The sequence below is a fragment of the Schistocerca gregaria genome, chromosome 4 (assembly GCF_023897955.1).
Source record: "Schistocerca gregaria isolate iqSchGreg1 chromosome 4, iqSchGreg1.2, whole genome shotgun sequence".
NCBI lineage: Eukaryota > Metazoa > Arthropoda > Insecta > Orthoptera > Acrididae > Schistocerca > Schistocerca gregaria.
The window spans coordinates 583486951-583508448 of NC_064923.1; positions in this window are offsets into that span (position 1 = coordinate 583486951).

Below are 21498 nucleotides of genomic sequence, written 5' to 3' on the forward strand. Positions count from 1 at the left end.
CACTGACTCTGCCCTCACACGCGTCTGCGTCGCTGACAGCATTTCCTGGGCCACCCGAGCGGAAAACGAGCAGTGACTGCGACAGAGCCCGCTTCAAGCGTGATACGTCCCAGCATTGTGCGATTATCGCGTCTCAGCTATGACGTCTACACAGTCTGAAAAAACTACGTATTGTAGGGGTCTTGTCTGACAAGAGAATCTGCTGCATAACAAGGTACCGCATAATCACCTACTCTGCAGTACAGCTCTCTATTTAACCAAGAAGGTAACTCTTGTTGTGCCACTTTCTTCATTGGCTCCACTATGGAAAGTTAATTTACGAAGAGAATAGCAAAAAAATGGTTCAAATGGCTCTGAGCACTATGGAACTTAACATCTTTGGTCATCAGTCCCCTAGAACTTAGAACTACTTAAACCTAACTAACCTAAGGACAATACACAACACCCAGCCATCACGAGGCAGAGAAAATCCCTGACCCCGCCGGGAATCGAACCCTGAACCCCTGGCGCGGGAAGCGAGAACGCTACCGCACGACCACGAGATGCGGGCAAGAGAATACCCTTAGTGCGCTTTGGAAAGGAGGATGTACTATGATACCCAGTTTGAGGAGCTGATCTGTATTAATTGAAGAACGTTGTTGTTAAATAGCAAAAAGAATGGAGTATACCGCACGGTGAATGCACAGTACCGGTTGGTTATACACAGCTGGAAAAAGGAATTTATACACCCTTTTAGCGGTTACCGTTTCTCTCAGGATTTATTGTTGCAGCGCTACATTTGGAGTACTTTAAGTTATTACATTTACAGATCAATCGCACAAGCATTTCCGACGTACTAGGTGTCAAGGTATGCTCAAACAGCCATATTAGTACGCGTTATAGCCACCTTGGACGGCAATACAGGCGCTGACTGTAGCCGGCCTGGTGGCCGAGCGGTTCTAGGCGCTACAGTCTGGAACCACGCGACCACTACGGTCGCAGGGTCGAATCCTGTCTCGGACATGGATGTGTGTGATGTCCTTAGGTTAGTTATGTTTAAGTAGTTCTACTTTCTTGGGGCCTGATGACCTCAGAAGTTAAGTCCCATAGTGCTCAGAGCCTTTGAACCATTTGAGGCGATGACTCTTGCGTCCAGTCGATCCTCCAGATGGCGAATACCATCATGGGATAGGTTATTCCACGCCTGGCTCGACCTGTTCACGTGGTTCTTTAGGAGTTGTTGGTCAACGAGTCACACTACTCATAAGAAGAACTCCTCCCTAACAGGCCATGAAGGCCCAAAGGTAGTTACCGACCGCCGTGTTATCCTCAGCTCATAGGCGTCACTGGATGCGTATATGGAGGGGCATGTGGTCAGCACACCACTCTCCCGGCCGTATGTCAGTTTCCGAGACCGGAGCCGCTACTACTCAATCAAGTAGCCCCTCAGTTTGCCTCACAAGGGCTGAGTGCACCCCTTTGGCAACAGCGCTCGGCAGACCGGATGGTGACCCATCCAAGTGCTAGCCCAGCCAAACAGCGCTTAAATTTGGTGGTCTGACGAGAACCGGTGTTACCAATGCGGCAAGGCCGTTGGCCACATTACTCACAACTCCGGACATCATACAGCATACAGTCCAGTGTCCTTCCAGAGCATATTAAGTCTCACCAGCAGTGCGTGGACTTGCATTATCCTGCAAGAACATCATATCACCTTCTTGTTACACTAATTGCAAAACAATTGTCTAACAACATTCTGCACATATCGAACACTGGTTACCGACCCTACAGAGACAACAGTGTGCATATGTTTTGGGAAAGCACCTCAGCAAGTCACCTACCGACAAACATCAGTTTAGCACCAGAGCGCTCTCTTCGATGGCAGCTTGCAGCAAGTGTTAACTGTAGGTCTGCTGAGCACGCCTTCTCGGCAAATCTTGCGCCCATGTCGGCCGGACATATTTTCCTGCTTAATGTGCACAGAGTTACTGTCGACAAGTCCGCGCCTGACTTACGGGTACGGCTGCAACACTCTACCGCAAATTCATCTGAAACTACTTTATGCTGTGATGCCGCTACAACTCTGTCATTGTGCAAACCATATCGTAAGTGAACAGTATGGCTGTTGAGCAGACACACAGTGTGTTGTTAGTGAAACTGTTGTATGTGAACGGCAGCAATTACAATATTGCAGTGGAAGGCTATGGCCGATTAAAAGGTCTGAGGATAGTCGGCCGTGGGGCACGCTCCAAGTCGACATCCGCATAAAAAATAATCTTTTTCTGGCTGCCGAACGAGGAAGGTAGGCGGCGCTCGATCGAAGTGAGATGAGTCACGGAGAGGAAGGTGGTCGGGAGTCAGTGAAGTGAAGTCCGGATAAGGTGGATCGGGAAGATGAGTGCTCAGCCATACAATACGGCCACTGCAGCTGATTTTTGCTGCGGAACTGGCAGTGCATTGAAGTGGTCGCTGTTTTTATCTTGCTGCCGTGAATTTGTTCCACGTTGCCTTACCCGCTTATGTATTAGTTTCTATATGCGCTTCCCGAGAGAGGTATCTGGGCAGACTTGAAGGTGAGGATGCCTACTATTTGGAAACTGGGTTATTATCTTCGACCATAGATACTAGTAGATGGCAGCCTTGCTGTGCAGAAGCTATAGGGCTGGTATGGCTCCAACATAAACCACGTGACTGTTGGCAAAAGATGGCGGGATTTCAAATCAGCGGTCTGCCATCCTATGTTTGTAGCGTATTTTACCCACATTTCTCAATTGACTGCCAAACGCTTCCTACAAAAATTACTTTTTTATTTGCGAAAAATTATGCCACAACTACACTTGACCTGGATTTGTTCACAGTACCCAATATACCCGAAACTTTTGTTTTTCAGGGTGTTCGTTTCCATATCGCATAACGTCACTGTAAACAAAACAAAAATGCATGTTTCGAGGTATAATTTGTCGGCGAAGCATGTCGGAAATGGCACTTAACGTAACATGCTACAGTTCTATTCTAATACAATATTTTACTAACTCGCACTTATCACATACATTCTAACAACATTCAGATTTACAGGCATTGGAAGCACAGATTTCAGAAGACGTGGCATCATCTAACGAACACCTTCTAGTGTGTGATTTACGGAGCTTAGTCCTCTTACATTTCATATGCTCCGGAAAATCAAAAAAGTGTCGAGATAGCATCACTACTTAGCCTATTCCCTCCAGTCTTATCCCTATAAAAACATAAGGTTGAAAAATGACAGACACTGTATATAAAATTATAAAGCGCGTGTGTGTAGATGGGTTAATGTTTTTCTGGTTCAGGGCCTGTATCCAAAGCTGCCTTCGGTTATCATCCTTAGGGAATCTATGAGTAAGAACGAGAAACAGTTATACTTACTTCTGTAACCGAATTACCAGAGATACTTTCCAAAATGTAATATGAGTCTGACTTTACAGGCATTACTTTCAACAATGTAATTTACGTGATACTCTGTTTCAAGTGTAAAAAAATATATAAAAGTCACTTCAGCAGATTTCAATAAACGCATCTGCACTATCATAGAAATACCTACACGTGAAATGTAATGCCATTTTCCCCGACAAAACTCTGCGTACAGCCATAAGCGCAACACGAAACAACCATGTTTTGCCAACATCCACGTGACTTCAGCCCAGAGATGTTGGAGACACGAAAATGACATCAGGGCCAGTCTATTATATTTATGGTCGAAGATTATTATACGTAGCTGTACCCATGCTCTATGTTTTGCGGTTGCTTCTGCCTGAGTTGTGATTTGCAGAATGTGTGAGAAAGAAAGTGACCTCAGATATACTGTGAGGTGTTTGGACCGCGATATGTTATAAATATATGTTTTCTCTGTTACTGCTTCTTAAGTTCCGTACGTGAGCACCTTGCTTGACCTCTTAAAAATTTTTTGCAGACTTGGTTTACATAAGGAACAGCTCCCTGTCATATTGGACATAAATGCCATGCTCTGGCTCACTTAAGGTTGAGTTTCAGTGTCTCTTAGTGTTGCCTACGGAGCTCACCATGCGGTAGCGCCAGTTGATGTTCTGGACATGTTAATTTCTCTACTCGTGCGCAGGCGGGACAGGGACGAACGATATGCAACAGGCACATTTGCCACTCCCCAGAGTATTTAAATGTTACTGAATTTCAGTCTGTGATATACGCCCCGTCAGGCCTCGGAGCTGTTTAACGTTGCTTTTAACTCCTAATTCGTAAGAAAGGTATTTATCTGGAACTGACAAACGTGCTTTGCTGCGCCGTTTGGGTGAAATATGTTTAAGAGATGTTGTTCTCTTGTTATGATTAGCCCCTAAACTGAAGACACACTTGTACTTACGCCGATTTTTTTGATCTCCTTGTTAGCTCGGTCGTAACCACTATGCACGAAATTTTATTTCAGCGTCACTGTAGACAGACAGTAGCTGAGAAAGTTGTGTTTTACTCCTTGCGGCTGTTTTATGGAATTGTTCGTAATCAATATTTGCACGCTGGCTATTGAGTTCGCAGAGGGGCACGTGATACTTGTACTTCAACTACTAAGTCTGTTTGTCGTATCCATTATTCAAAGGACTGACCGGGGGCGTTACTGCTGACTGTGTAAGCACGATTGCCTTCCGGAAGGATGTGTCACTGCACCGTCGCATTGATAGCCGGACAGGCAACCAACACACTGCAAGTGTCTTCTGGTGTGTTTAACGGAAGAAAGCGGTCCCCAATCTGTAATTAAAGCCTAATACTTCTAATTTTCTGTCTCTACAGGGTAGTTGGATATCTTGGCTAATTGTCTGATCAGTGCTTCCACGTCAATTGTGTTTTTCTCTCTTTAAGTGAGCTTTTGCCTTTGAACGCCTTCAGGGGTAACCAGTGGTGGCTAAAATTACTGTTGTGGTCTTTTACACTGAATGTCCGGTAATATTATGTACAAAATGTTGTATTCTGTTATATCGTCCATAGGAGGAAAGAGTACGCGAGCCTCTCTCACGATTGACAGAGCTGTGATTTGATTTTCTGTTGTTAAAGATAGGCGCTTTATTTTTCAAATTCTTAACCTATTTCCCATCTGTGTGAAATCATGCTTAAACCTTTAGCTTGAAGGACAGCGTGTATTTGATCAGAATATTTACACGATTTGAAAATTTTCCTTATAACCAGTTCTGATCGGGCTAGTGGTTATTAGGGTCCTTTTAAAATATTTCAGTTATTGAAATGTGTCATTTTTGTTGCCGGAATTTGTTTATTGATGTAATAAGTTGTATATGTATTTTTAATAAAGTTGTGCCGGCCGGTGTGGCCGTGCGGTTCTCGGCGCTTCAGTCTGGAACCGCGTAACCGCTACGGTCGCAGGTTCGAATCCTGCCTCGGCATGGATGTGTGTGATGTCCTTAGGTTAGTTAGGTTTAAGTAGTTCTACGTTCTAGGGGACTGATGACTTCTGAAGTTAAGTCCCATAGTGCTCAGAGCAATTTGAACCTTTTAATATAGTTGTATATGTATGTTTGGTAAAACGCAGCTACTCCACATCCACGAAAGGATGATTCCTTTGGAAGGGAAAGGGCGACTTCCTTCCACAATTTTCCCCAATTCGATGGGACCGATGACTTCGCTGTTTGCTACCTTCCCCCAAATCAACCAACCAACCAACGATCCACGCTGTTCACTAGCCAACAGTCCACAAGAGACTAATGTGTATTTTTCGAGAAACACTTTTTGCACCTTAAATGATCACTATCAATACGTATATAGTTCTAGCTATCCTTCGCAAAGTAATTACATTAAAAAAGTAAAAGAAATGGAGGAAAAATGTATTACAAAATCATTAAAAATACAGTGGCGTATAATGAATCGCAACCATGGTTGTAACTCGCAAATGGAGATGAAAATCAGTAACATCAGTTAAAAACAGTATTAAAGAGAAGTGATGGAAGTTGTATATTAATGAAGGTTACAGTTGGATCTGCGGCTCCAACCGGTATCTGACTCCTCCCTCTATCTTCCTATAAGTATTTGCTTACCGGTGGGGGTCTCACGGTTTCGTTATCCTTGCAACATCGGAGATCGAAACACGTAGCAAGCGTTTCAGTCGGGAAGCGTTTGAGCAATTAGGGACGGGACGGAGATTGCAAATATCAAACAGTGAAACATCCAATAAATTTCGGTTTATTGATTATATAAAACAAAAAAACATTGAGGCAGTCTTTTCAAGTAGGAAAACCACCAATCACTAATGCCGGATTACCAGCGGCTATAGCCTTTTCGCTAGACAAAGAAGTTCGTGGCAAACCGTCGAGATCTCCTAAGTGGGGAAACAGCGCGTAAAATTACTCTCAGAAGAAGAGAGGTCACGAGAGTAATCGAGACTCGTTGCATGTGGTGACATGTACGGCTAGTGTTGTTTGCAGTCGTTTCGCAGTGCAGACGGCAGGCGTGTGTAATCACGGCACCCGCGATAATTGAGTGGACCTTCTTGCGTTGCGATGTGACATAGTTGCTACCCCATGATCAAAATTCCCTCATCTGACTGAGGGGGGGGGGGGGGGGGGGGGGGGGAAGCCGCGGTGGCCGAGCGCTTCTAGGCGCTTCAACCCGGACCCACCGCGCGACTCTTACGGTAGCAGGTTCTAATCCTTCCTCGGGCATGGATGTGTGTAATGTCCTTAGGTTAGGTTTAAGTAGTTCAAAGTTCTAGGGGACTGATGACCTCGCACAGTGTGCTCAGAGCCATGTGAACCACATTTTTCGTTTTATTTCGATGTAATGAAGGTCAGAATATGCTGCAACCGAAGATGGCGGAGCCCTTCCTTGTCTATCTTCGCAAATGGTGAATGCGAAATAAACGATTCGAGGTACTGTGCAACAGTGCGCTAGAGAACATCTCTCCGCTGGTGTTACTAATTTACGTGGAGTATTTGCGCCTCTAAGACATGGTCTACGCAGCCAGTCCTACAGGTGAGGTTAACTTCTCCAGCTGCTTGTTTTCGGTCATGTCGCCCATCCTCATAGATTGACTATCCCACTGTGGCACCATCTCAGGGACCGAGGAAAAAAAAGGACATGTTCTTCTGCGACAATGTAGACACGATCCATTTTTTAAACAAAGGGATTTCTTTTCTGTTAACGGTCCATGCCGTTTTGGCATTTACTAGTAACCATCGAAACCGGAAGTTCCTCATATTTACTAAATACGTACGGAATCTGGCCATACATCCGAAACTCCTCTCCCTCCCTGCTCCCTCTGCCCATCTACTCCTCCATCCTCTCTTTGTCCATCTCCTCCACTCCCTCTCTCTTTGCATCATCTTCTCTCTCCTCTCTAGAGAACCAGGAGAAGACGGCCTCATCGCGGAAATCTGGAAGTTACAAGACCCAGAATTAACCATAGACATCCACAGAATCTTGGAAGACCACCAAAATTCCTGACGACTGGTAAACTGCCCTAATACACCCACTACACAAAAAAGGTGACAAGACTGACCCGAACAACTACAGAGCAATATCCCTACTACCGGTCACATACAAGATCCTCTCTAAAGCTTTACTGAACAGACTAGAATGCCAGAACGGCCACTTGATTGGGGAATACCAAGCAGGCTTCCGTAAAGGACGGTCTTGAGCGGAACAAATTTGGAACCTGAAAATTATTTTACAACACAAACGGACAGACATAAAATGGACCGAAGAACGCAAGCAAGATCATAGCCGGAAGATGAAAGAAATATGAGAAACAAAAACGGCAATCAAGATGAAGCCAAAGACACAAAGCCATCAAGAAGCATGGACAGAGGACCGGAAACAGAAACACAACTAGCGAATGAGTGAAATTTGGGCAGCAAGGAAGGCAGCAAAAGGAACTGGCCATGTAGTATAGTCCAACTGCGCTCTTCAAGAGCAAAACAACAACAATAATAATAACAATAATATACATATTACATGTGTTAAAAGACACAACGTATGCCAGTCTGAATTTTCAGTAGACAATGGTGTCAAAATTTGAAGTAAATCGGTCAAAAACTTTCTGAGATTTCTCTCTTCATATATTACATGTATCAGAAAAAATGTATTCCAGAAATTTCATTATTCTACATAACCACTTTTTTGTGATAAGGTAGTTTCGTTAGGGTATTTATAACAGGGTGTATCAAGGATATTGATTCGATATGGCACATCTGTTTCTCTGAAACTAACAAGCATATACAATGAATTTTGTTTTTTGATGAACGACAAAGTAAATATATATATATATATATATATATATATATATATATATATATATATATATATATATATATATATATATATGTATATATATATATGTATATATATATATGTATATATATATATATATTTCGTAGGTGTTCAATATCCCCCCTTGAGATGCACGGCATATGTCAATGCGATATTCAAATTATTCCCACACTGCAGAGAGCACGTCTTCGATTACAGTTTCCACAGCTGCTGCTATGACACGTATCAGCTCATACATGATTGTTGGCAGTGGAAGCACAATAACAGAATCTTTTATAAACCCTCACAAGAAATAATCACATGTAGCCAGGTCCGGCGACCTACGAGGCCAGTAATTTAAGGTCAAATTATTTGGTCCAGAGTGACTGATGCATCGTTCAGTAATCCTTTGATTTAAACAGAACTAAAGTGGACGCACACTCATGCTACCTAGCACGATCCATGTAAAACTCGAAAGTCTGCTCTTACCAAAAGAACGTTTTACAGGCTGGTATCTCAAATAGCATAATACAGTAGTTATGATTTTTTTTGAATCGGACAGTTCATTTTAATACAAAATGGCTTTGAGCACTATGGGACTTAACTGCTGTGGTCATCAGTCCCCTAGAACTTAGAATTACTTAAACGTAACTAACCTAAGAACATCACACACATCCATGCCCGTAGCGGTCACGCGGTTCCAGACTGTAGCGCCTAGAACCGCACGGCTACTCCTGCCGGCCATTTTAATACACCCTTTACATTAAAGATACGTAGCCCATGTCAGTAAATGAATCCAAAGCAACCCAGCTGCAACAAAAGTTGGTTTTGTTCAACCTTTGACCATAGTTTCGACAGATGTATGGTCATCTTCTTCAGAAATTCATGTAACTAAAATTTCACACTGGAGAAATACCAAATTATGAAGCGATATGACATTATTTGTCCAATGAAAATACGCTGTGAGCGTACATCATTGTACACATTATTAAATATGGATGCTACTATGATCAGGGTTTCTCAAGTAAAATCTTAATATAAATTGTCATTTATTTGTTTGGTTTTATTTCTGGATTTCGGAATTTTAACTGTTCTTACTTGAAGAGCCCTGACCACAGCAGCCAGCATATTTAATAATGCGTACAGTGATACTATCATGTGGGCTGACAGGAATTTCCTCATTGGAAAAGTAACAGATCCGTTCACTATCTTGTGATTTTCCAATGTGAAATCTGAAGTTACATGTATATGTGAAGAAGATGGTTTTACGTCCGTGGAAACCATGGTCTAAGATTGAACAAAACCACTTTTACTTTCAACTGGTTGGCAGCTTCCGATTCATTTACTGATCTCTATCGGTTGCTGAGAGTCAGAAATGTGCAACATTCTACCTATATACACTGCCGGAACAAAATCGCAACACCAAGAAGAAGTTGTGCCACATAACGGAAGTTTCCAGGCCTGTTTCTACATCTGAAAGATGATTTCTATTGAAATTTCACGCCAGTCACCTAAGAGTGGCGCTTGTAGCTCTACTTTGTGCATAGAAATAAGGTTTGCTTTACATACACACTAAAGCTGTTGTGATCATGTCACCTTTGAAATCGGACATTGTGAATTGATGTCGATCAATAATGTCTTTAACGCGACTAAGACGCTATTATCAACACCTCACGTGGAACTGCAATTTTCTTCTGCTATATATTAGAATGACTTGTCAAGAATGTAGCCATTAAACGTGACCGCAGGCAGCGGTGCAGCGGTGGTCAAGAGGATGTTCAGGCGCGAAGAAGACCGGTCTCCAGAAAGCAATGTGGCACTAGCGTGAGGTAAGGCCATCGTGTTCAGAGTATGGATCTTGCCCGTCGTACTGTATCTGCAACAACAATTTGAGCAGCAGCTGGCACCACAAATGCGCAACGGATTGTTTCAAATCGGTTACTCAAAGGATAGCTCCACGCACCCTGTAGCGCGCATTTACTGGCCACAAACCACCGACATTTGCGACTTTAGTGGAGTCAGACGACAGCTCATTGGCGGCAGGTTGTATGTCAGTTTTCCAACAGAATGACGTTCGCCCACATACTACATGTTTTGCAGAATGCCGATATGTTGCCTTGTCTGTTTGACAAAATCTGTCTCCAATCGAGAACATGTGTTACATCATCGGATGAGAACTCAAGCGTCATGCACAAACAGTATTAACCGTCCCTGTATTGACCGACTAAGTGCAACAGGCATGCAATTCTATGCCACAAACTGAAATCGGGCACCTCTACCACACAATACAAGCACATTTGCATACTTGCAATCAACATTCTGGCAACTACACTGGATATTAATGAACCAGCAATTCACATCTGCAATGGCTTACTTATCGCTTACATAGCCTGTGACCATGTAGTGTTAATCACTTAAATATGTTAGCTAGACAAAAGTAATCCTGAAATTTCATTGTTCTACATTAATTATTCTTTTGGTGTTAAGATAATTCCGCCTGTTTATTTCTATATTAAAAGTATATAGCGTGTGTCGGTCCAGGTATTCAGTAGAGTACGGTACAAAAATCTGAAGTAAAGCTGTGAAGAATTTTACGAGATTTTAGGTAGCAACTTTTCCCATCTAGTTCTCGATACAACACAGAAGTTCCGTAAGAAATACGTGTGAGAAAGCACGTGATGAATCCCAGTTTCGGGGAGGAGCGTACTCGTTTCTCGCTTCCTATATGAGCTAGCAAACTGTAGTGAAATGTTTTTAGTTTGGTCCGGACCAGCGCTCATTTCTATAGGCATTCGAATATCTGTCTCACTGTAGCTGTGTTACAGTATATTACGCAACGCTTGAAAGACGAACCGGAGCTGACACTCGAGCGAACTGTGCAAAATATTTTAATTATGCTAAAATTAATGCTCAGCTAATGGCACCATCTGTATGAGCACCCGCTCGGAGTTTACGTACAAAAACAGTCGCCCTTGCTCGGATTCTACGTGCAAAAACAGTCACCCTCAAGTAACTCCAGACCGGAGCGAGATTGATGGTTCAAATTCGGTCCACAGGTGTAGCGGGACTTGGTCTAAGATAAGATTTAAGCTTTGGAAAAAACATTGCTTCGTTTAGATTTAACGATTAAAGTTTCTGAAGCGTGCGATTTCTGTACGTTAAACTTGTACAAATCCGTTAAGCTTTGCACAAAGGTAGACAAATGGATTAAACCGAAACGAAGTCTTTTTATCCAGTAATCTTTATCCGTTGTAAAGATACGATGAATTGAATTCGTGCTAAATGTAGCTCTTAAAATTCGTTCTTACGTGAACAGTCTATGTCTTATTTAAAATTTTACGAGACGGAAAACAAGTAAATGTGATTAACGATCGTTCAGTTGTTTTGTGAAAGCTTTATCTGTTCCGACGATATAACGGTCTAAATTTGCACATAACATGCACGAAGATTTCAATTCTAAGCGAACCGCACCTGCTGAGACTGTTTAAAGGAATACAACTAATAATAAAAATATATTCTCACGGTAATTATGAAAAGCTCTCGCAAAAATGTTTCATGGTTTGTGTTTTACGTGCGAGATTCACAGGTTTGCACATGAAACTGTATTTCGTTGAAGCGCATTGCATTTTAAGCGCTTCATTTGGATATACGTACAAACTGGCTATTACAGATGATTATACTTTCGTTGTTTATATGTTGGGAATATTATTCACCAATGGCTTAAAATCATCGAAAAATCTTTGGACTTGTATAAAAGTGCATGTCCCAAACCGGAACTATGCCCGGCCCTGTGCTAAATGATACACTAATCGAGCATTTAAGGCTATACAGACGACAACGCTGAAAGCTAAACTAACCCGAAAATTGGTATAAAAATAGCTCTGAGATAAAATTTTATCTTATCTCGAAGCAATACAAAATGTCTTACGACGATTTTTTTCTTATAGATTATTTCCGGGCAAAATAGATCTATTTTCTTGAATTTTCGTACAGGATACATATTGTTCCGCAGTTCTACTTATTTTAGTCGATTATACTCACACTCAATTCGGATTGGTTGTTACAACATTTTGCGCCGAAATTATTCACATGAGTTTTTCTAGTGGTGGTTTCTTAATTTTCAGTGTTTATTAGTGCATACTTTAAATAACTAATGACAAGGATTTTAAAGCTGTAGAAAATAACAAGGCACTTGCTTTGCAAAACTTTATTATTAGTCGCGATAATCATTCAGCTTGTGATTTAGTAAGCTGTTACGAAAGTTTATCTGTGTAATATGGTCGTTTTGGAAGTTCATCTAGATAAAAAACATTAGTTACATAAATTATTATGATTAAATTCCCACAGTTTTTAATATTACCTCGGTAATTCAGTTATATTTGCTGTTATTTTGTGCACTGTATTTAGTATTTATTTATAACTTTCGTATTTCTTCATATACAGTCTTGTGTGTAACTAAAAAATAAGAAAATTAAAAAACAATAAAAATTTAGCAAAATTAAATAATGAAAAATAAAATAACAAAGCAATAAACATGAAAAATTAAAATAAAAAATAAAAAGTAAAACAAAAAGCCTCCTTCGGGCATGTGTCGTTGATGTGGTGGGGAGGCTTGTGTGCTCTAAGGACACAGTGGGCTATATTAGACAATTTCTGTCATACCAGGCAGGTAACTAGACGAGCCGGTCTACAAAGACCCACCTCGAGGAACATGGTTCGAAAGACAATAAAAAAATCTTCTCTGGTTCAGTCATCAAGCCAGTCAACACAAATCTACATCGATTACAAAAACTAACTCGGTCTAGCGACAACATTATGGTAGAGTAAAAGTGGGGAACCAGAATGAAAAATGCTCCTATCGTAGCACAAAAAAGGCGAATATGTCCTGAGCAGAGTTAGTGATATAAAATAAGGGAACTAGCTTTTCGATTTATCTGGCAGCTTCTAAGTCATTTAAATCAAAATATCTTGACATATTCGAGTTTTTATGAGTTATCGTTCTTCCCGAGCGCAGTGAGCTCTTTTAACTGCAAGTGTTGGCAAGCCTGCATCTTACAATTTATAGGTTGAAGTTCCTGGTCATGTGCCCAAAATGCAGAAGGTTTGCCAGCCATAGGAAACAATAGATATAACCATACACTTAAAAAGCAAACATGTCGTGTTGCACGACATGGCAAGTGGTGGATGAGGTGATGGCATGTGTCATTATTTACGACCTGACATCATGTAACGTGTTACTTTACTTGACACTATGCACTGTATTACATGACATGGTTGCTAATATTAACAAGCAAAATAGATCGAATATGCCAATATGTTTTGATTTAATTGTCTTTGAAGCTGCCATATGAGTCTAAGAACTAGTTTATTTCTTTTTCATCCATAACACTGCCCAGGACGGAATTTTTGTGTTATGATAGGAGCATTTTCCATTTAAGAAATATATTGTCTGTTTTCGTGAGAATGTTCATTAGGGTGTTGGGGACAAATCTGAAGTAAATCGTTCAAGTACTTTTTACTGTTTTACGAACGATTCGTTTTTAAAGAGTAGCATAAATACGCCTTGTTGGTATTACAGTTTTATTCTGACCTTACCAACTAGTCATCCTATATTTTGAAAATCGAATCACGAAGTAAATTGACTTAACAATGTAAATTTGCATATTAAGTTTTTGACATCACTGAATAAACAAGCTATTGATCCATGAAAACTGCCATTGAACTCCACTGAACTCGTAATTTCACCTTTGGTTTGAATCCGTGACCGGATTTTAATTTGACTTAACAAATATGGACTCTGTCTCTATATATTGTGGAAGTAACGGCTTATAGTGCCTCCGCAGGTTCGAGGGACGTGCCTGGAAAAGGCTATGATCTTTAGTTCAATGCCTTACGATAGGAGGGTGCATACAGAACGACAAGCAAAGCGCTGTGCGGATAAATATTAAGAAAGAATAGGCGACAAAAGAAGAAAGACTGGCCAGCAGTCACGGGAATGGCTGACCCATTAGCGAAATGTGCCATGTATGACGTGCGAAGTTTGTGGCCGTATGTAGTGTAGTGTGAACGTTAGCAGGCTGTCTGTCTGAGCAGTCTTTTGCAGAGAGCTATGTGGTGAACAAGGCAGCACGTCGCGAGCCAACCGACTCAACGTACGACAATAATCGGTGCATGGCGTATGGATTACACCATACCGGTCTTTAATTTAGACTTTGTGTTTGGTGGGTCACTAGTACCTAGCGTGAATTTTCAATAATGCGCAAACCACCTCACACTACGGCCACAAGATTAGAAGAACGCATGTCACGTCGCGTCTGCAGAGCCATATAGGCCGATCGACGACGCACTGTAAGTCCTATCACTGTCTATTTAATGTGATGCACAAGGAAGCCATATTTATCAGGACTGTAGAGAGACGAATGTAGAGCATAGGCTTCGGCAAGCAAAGACAAACATCACATCCGATGATTGTCCATGACGGTTGGCCACTCAGTATAACTGTTTGCGAGTGATGGCTGCACAAACTGTGTACCATTATAGCCCAGCACTCACCTCCCCAAATATTTTGTGAACTGTAAAATATATCGAAGTGCGGTTTTAGAGAAGTTATAGCGGACAATGTGGCATTTATTCTTCCATTCGCAAGTATTTTTTAGCGTCTATAGGTACAGAATTGTAAGACTGATATTTGTCGGAGGAAATAAAAGTAAATAAATGTTGAATTGGAACGAGCCTTCATAGTGGACGAAAGTGACATAACATTTGTGGAACTTTATGAAGTAAGAACAAGTTTACTGCACCACAAACAAGTATCCCGCCATTAGCAAAAGAGTTGCATGACTATAGTTGTGAGATGTGAACTTGTTACGGTCATTCGTTCATAATTATTTGGCTGCATCACTTTGGAATATTTACTCTGGAGAATAAGAAAAATCTGGTACTGTTTACGACTCTGCCATTTTGGTTTTCAGTGTTTTATTCGTACTGTGTGGTGTAATGAACTGCCTCGCATTGATTCAGCACAACGAAAGAAACATCCGTTAGCTCTGTGACAAGTCGCTATTGGGCAAGAATGGATATTCAGGAACAGGAAAGCTAATTTAGTATGCTGGCGGTGCAGCTGATGGCAATCTGCATCCCTGGAACCTAATGGTGTGACTCTTCACAGCTTTGGTAGGCCATAAGGAAGAGCTAACCAGACAAGAAAAATACGACCACGAGCTACTGTTTGACACGATTTCTGGGATGAATTGCTGGGATGGGGAAAACACGAGCCAGACTGCCTCAAAAATATATCACTTAATTTAGACCCTCAGACTCAGCATGCTCGTACGATCAACAGTATCCAGATGTGTACGATGTGCCGCAAGTTGCAGTCAATGTCAGCCAATAACCATGAGAAGAAGACTGCTCGAAATTCAAGATGAAGCATCTAGCGGCTGTCAGCAGACTGCACTCTTATTGGCTGCAATCCTCTACCTGAGATAAGTCTGTGTGCCGTGAATTGCGAGCCTTTAAGCCAATGAGCTACTCACAGTGGGTAAGCCGCAGGTTCAAGCCTGGTTCGGTTTTACCAACAGGGTCCACCAGCCCACATGGGCCTACATTCTAACCAGAGCATACGGCTGACATCGTCTCCAATCATGTCACAAGCCACGATTCCACGCTGCCTATACCTCTGATACGCACAACTATGGAAGAGGATAGGTAGAAGGGATGGCGTTTGTCGTCCATTGACTACGAAGCGCCACCTTGTTGCAGTTAAACCCCCTGAGGCATAAATAAGTATTGCCAAAACGCCTTAAGAAACACTGGTTAAGGTGAGCTTAAGCAAAGGAGAAAATTTCCCTCAGTAGTAGCCCCACGTAATCCAGTCATGACTAAAACACATCAACGTGAGTTAAACTACATACTCTTTCATAAATCACAGTTAGATTTCAAATTGTGCCCAGTACCTGATACAGTACCATGACATTGTGACCTGATACAGTGCCACTCACCAGTGTTTCCATTCCAATTCACAACATCGCACCACAAGCGGTTTACTAACTAACAGAATCACGTGGCTTCAAAGAAGACTCACTAACAACTGTTGGTCTCTCTCAAGCAAAGGCACACTGCAGAAAAAACAAATACATATTATTCACTGAACAAGACACAACAGTATTGCGCCAATTTTCTTTCTAAACAATACAACCACAGGGCCGGTATATCAATAGGTAGTATGTTTTAGTGCACTCTCCCTACCGTCAATTATCCTTTCTTACGTCGTGAATAACAGTAGAGCAGCGATTAGCAGTCTAACAACACTTTATTACATAGTCACAGAACATACAATACAACAAGTCAAAGATACACTGTCCTAAGAGTAAACAAACAGTCTCTCACTTACCCGAAGTACATCACTCTGTGACATCCTCCCCACCCTGGTCGACCTCGAAAGGTACGGCCAACTGTACAGGACGACTAATGATGTGACCTTCTGGTGTCCTGAGTATTATCGTCCTTACCCTGCCGTCTCTTCCTGGAAGTACCTTTCCTATCCTGGCCTTCTTCCACATATGTCGCGGGCGAAGGTCCTCTTGGATCAGCACGATGTCGCCAGGGCGAAAGGGGATGACTTGTCCCGATGGGCGTTTAACTTCATGGTAGTTCCGGAGCTCCAATAGGTATTCTTTAATCCAACGGTTCCAAAAACTGTCACAGAGTTGCTGTCTCAGTCGGAATTCCTTTGTTAAATTCGTGTTCACTGAAGGCGGAACAGTCGTAAGTTTTTCTCCCGTCAGAAAATGGAAGGGCCTGACACACCGGTGTCAATGTGTTCTTTTTTCCATTTCCATGAGTGTAGTTATCACCAAACTATCACCTCTACTGAGATCACAAAGTCGTCCATGCTTGCAGTCTTGTTTATAAGCGGCGCTACGGTGGGAAATGCTGTCATACACTTGTCGGAAAGTTCTGTTAGTGTTGAAGAAAGTAAAAATGGGCTGCAGGTCAGGCCGAATGGGAGTCTGTTAAAACAGTATTCTGTTAGCTTGTCCGTCGTTTGAAGATTTCCCAAATAACAGAAAGAGGCTCCCGTCACCAAAGCTGCAGAGCACGATCTCCGTGACCTTCTTTAGCGGCTGCCCAACATTCGACAAGTCGCTCGGCGGTCCGGCTGGGTATATGCGTTGTCAAACACAAGTCGGCCCAACCTGGCCCCGCCGCCAGACACTGCCGCTCCGGCCCCCCTCCTTCCGTTACGTGCCGTTCACATCTCACCGCCCCCGCACCGAGCCTCCACACCTCAACCAGGAAAAGCAGAGGTTAGTGACGAGGGAGGTGGCTATCGATACCGGTGCCAGAGGCTGTTAGGCCAGCAAACCGAGCCGCCACTGCTCGCAGAGATTACTATTAACCATCTCGAATCCGAACATGCTGCGTCTAATGGCCATATCATCAGCACATACAGAATGTAAGACCTGTAAGATCGGATCAGTTCTGTTCCTCGGATCTCGATTTTCACCCATTCAGCGCCTGTTATGTGTAGTATGACGGTTGACTAGCACAGAGGAAAGGAATACGGTAGAAGGTGAAAGGGGAGCTTCGAGAGATGAAATAGTGAAGGCACCAGAGGATGAAATAGGTAAAATGACGAGGCCTAATAACAGTCCTTGGATAACACAAGATATACTGAATTTCATTGACGAGAGGAGAAAGTTAAAAAATGCAGAAAATGAAGCAGGTGAAAGAGAACACGAAAGTTTAAAAAATAAGATTGACGGGAAGTGTAAAACTGCTAAACAGGAATGACTAGAGGACACGTGTAGGGATTTAGATGCATATTACTCTAGGGGGAAGACAGATACCACCTGCGGGAAAATTAAGGAAGCCTTTGGGGAATAGAGAAGCAGCTGTATGAATACCAGGAGCTCAGGTGGTAAACCAGTTCTAAGCCAAGAAGGGAAAGCTTAAAGGTGGAAGGAGTGTATACAAGGAAGATGAAATTGAAAGCAATATTAGAGAAAGGGAAATTGATGTAGATTAAAATAAAGTAGGAGATATCATAGAGCCAGTAAATGTTAAGCTGCAGTTCATGATGCGGACCACCATTGCCACCGTGGACGCATTAGAACTTTTGAAAACCGCTCCGGGTGCTTTCTCCCCCAGTGGCAGTGTCTCCACCTGTGAAGAGAGTATAGGACAAAAGGGAAAGCAAGGAATAGCAAACTCGCGCTCACGACGGACGCGGGGTACCTTATCCAATGAGGTCGCGTCACTAGGTGACGACGCTTGTCGATTATATGATGTAACTTTGTGATAATTTATGTTATGTTCATATAGTTGTTTTATCTTGTTGGTGTTATTGTGTTTCATTAATAAGGGGTGTTTGTGTTTTATGTTATTTGGTAACAGATCCAGTAGGTAGTCGAATGCACAAATGGAACATAGATATGTCAGCGTAAAAGGTCTGTGATAAAGGACCGAGAAAGTCTTCCTAAAAGGTGAGTGAGAGTGGTGTGGATTCCTGTCGCACACGTGACTTCCCCAACAAGGACATGAAAGATGTGTGTGTTGAAATGAAATGAAAGGATCGAAGGATCGTGTGGCATTCATTGGTCGGGACATCCCCTTCGGGGTTCGGCCGCCGTATTCCAAGCCTATTTAGTTAACGCCACTTGGGCGACTTGCGTGTCAATGATGATAAAAGACACACAACACCCGGTCCCCTGCCGGAAATCGAATCCGGACCACCTTGCGCGGTAGGCGGTAACGCTACCGCTGCGCTACGGAGGCAGAATATGTGTGTGTTAATTATGCCATTACAGACCTTTGATCACGGAGGTGGTGGGCACTCTGTCGAATCAGCTAATCAGAGGATAAGTACTGTTCTTTAAGCAGGATGGGGTCGTACTAACCAGCTGTAACTATGGTTGACTTACAACACCGGGCGAATAAGAGATGAGGTATGGAGGTTAGAGGAGAAGCTCGACGAAATGGAGGCCCGCAGAAAGGGATACAGGAGGCGATGCGGAAAAAGTAATAAGGAAACTTATGATGCCGATGATATATGGGATTTGATTGACGCGTTGTGTGGGCTCCGTATTGCCAAGTTTGTTTCGACTGCCCCGCAGAAGTTTTGATACGAAACTCTTACATATCCTCCAAGGAGTCCCGATGACTCCCAATATGACTTCAGTACTTTTGGACCTCTCAGGAAATACATTCCTGACCGTCTATTTGCTTCGGGCGTAGACGTGCACGTCTGGCTGTACAACCACAGCTATGTGAGCAACCGCAAACACTTGTCCATGAAGGCACTAACGGTCTTGTTACAAAGTGGGCTAATTCTTTTTCACAGATACGATGATTTCATTTGAAATAACAAACAATTTTCTTAGTTTCTTCCACGTTTTCGTTTGACTGCCGCTGTTTTCAGTTTTAGGTTTTATGATGGAAAGAGAAATAAATACGACAAAGTGTGATGTCTCCTGGAAAACCCTATGAAAATTAGACTAAACCCTTACCAGACTCTTACATGTGAAGTGTAGAGCCAGCCGCTGTGGGCGAGCGTTTCTAGCAGCTTCATTCGGGAACCGCGCCGCTGCTACTGTCGCAGGTTCGAATCCTGCCTCGGGCATGGATGTGTGTGATGTCCTTAGGTTAGTTAGGTTTAAGTAGTTCTAAGTCTAGGGGACTGATGATCTCAGATGTTAAGTCCCATAGTGCTCAGAGCCACGTTAACCGTTTGAAGTGTATAGAAAATACAAAACTGTCGTTAAAATTGGAGCTAACATAACAGACAACTATAAAACCTACAAATCGTTAATATGATTGTGGCTATGAAAAATGTTAATAAAATATCTATTTTAGTATCAGAGAGTGTCTATACAATGTAAAGACGTTCTCTGTAACGATGAACATCTTGTCTCATTAAGGTTATAAAAGACTTGGTTCAAACATGTAATACTAATTTCGTCTCTGGTGTTGAATTAAGTCCCTTAGCGAATCTGACGCACTTTTTTTTAAGTATGTGATTTACGTATTTTCTGGTTATATACGTGGTAAAAAGTGAATTTCTTATTCAAAACCTCTACCTCCCTGAGGTGACAAATTATTATATAAAGTGAGTTGTGTTGTAGATTGCGTATGTGGCTTTCTTTTATCGCAAGGGCCCACGAGCGATCATTACTTGCAGTTGAATTAAATATTAAATATTGCACTTCTCCTGTAAGTTAACATAACAGATACTTTGAATACATTAGTATTAAAGTTTGAAAATTATAATCAGTTCTCAAAGTATTTATTATTTTAACTTGATGGAGAAGCTCAATAATTAATTTTTAATTAAACTTCAAGTATTGGTCGCCTGTGGGCCATTACGTTAAAAGAAAGCCAAATGGGTAATGGCCATTTTATCAGAATTTTTGCGGAACTGCTTGGATAAGTTTAACAGCAGTAGGCAACAAGACTTATGTATGATTCACGATAACTTTGAGTTTCCAATTACATTTGCTTCTGTCAAAGAAATACTTAACTTAAAATGAAGTCAGTATGATATCAACAAAATTATCTATCGTGAGCGCAAATCTTTACGCTACGTAGGTGGTTATATCTCCTCTCTCTTCGCAACAGTTAATGTAATGGTCAGTGATAGTAATAGTTTCATGCTACTTCTGACTATCTTTGAGCTAGCTTGGAGTTTAGATAACGTAATTAAACCATTACAGGGAAAACTGTACCCATTTTTACTAATATTTGTTCCTGCGTAGCAGCCTTGATTGTCGTCGGCGTAAACTTAACCACATTTATGAGCTGACGGAATGTACTTGACACCAACAGTGTATTAAATATCCTACATCTTTTCCCAATAATTCCAACCACATCCTCTTTTAAAAGCAAAAAATTTTGAAACCAAAGAAGAGAGAGGGACGATATAAAAGTCCATTGGATATAGTGCAGATGCAGTCTACAGACGGCGCTACGTGCTAGTCTATAAGCACTGCCTTTATTTCGCTGTCGGGCTTTTTAACTTCAACTCGCTAACCAATTATCGGCTCCCAACCCACCCTACACGGAGCCCTACAATGGAGACCAGTTTGTCGTCACAGCCAAGATTTCTGAAGGTTGGGCGGGAGAGGCCTGATCACACTCTAATCTATTGTCATCTTCTCTTCTTTGTTTTCTGCTATTGTCTTCGGTTATGTAAGCACGGCATCCGACGGACAGCACTGAGGGGGCTCACCCGTCCTTCACACAAAGCTGCTTTTCTAGTTCGCT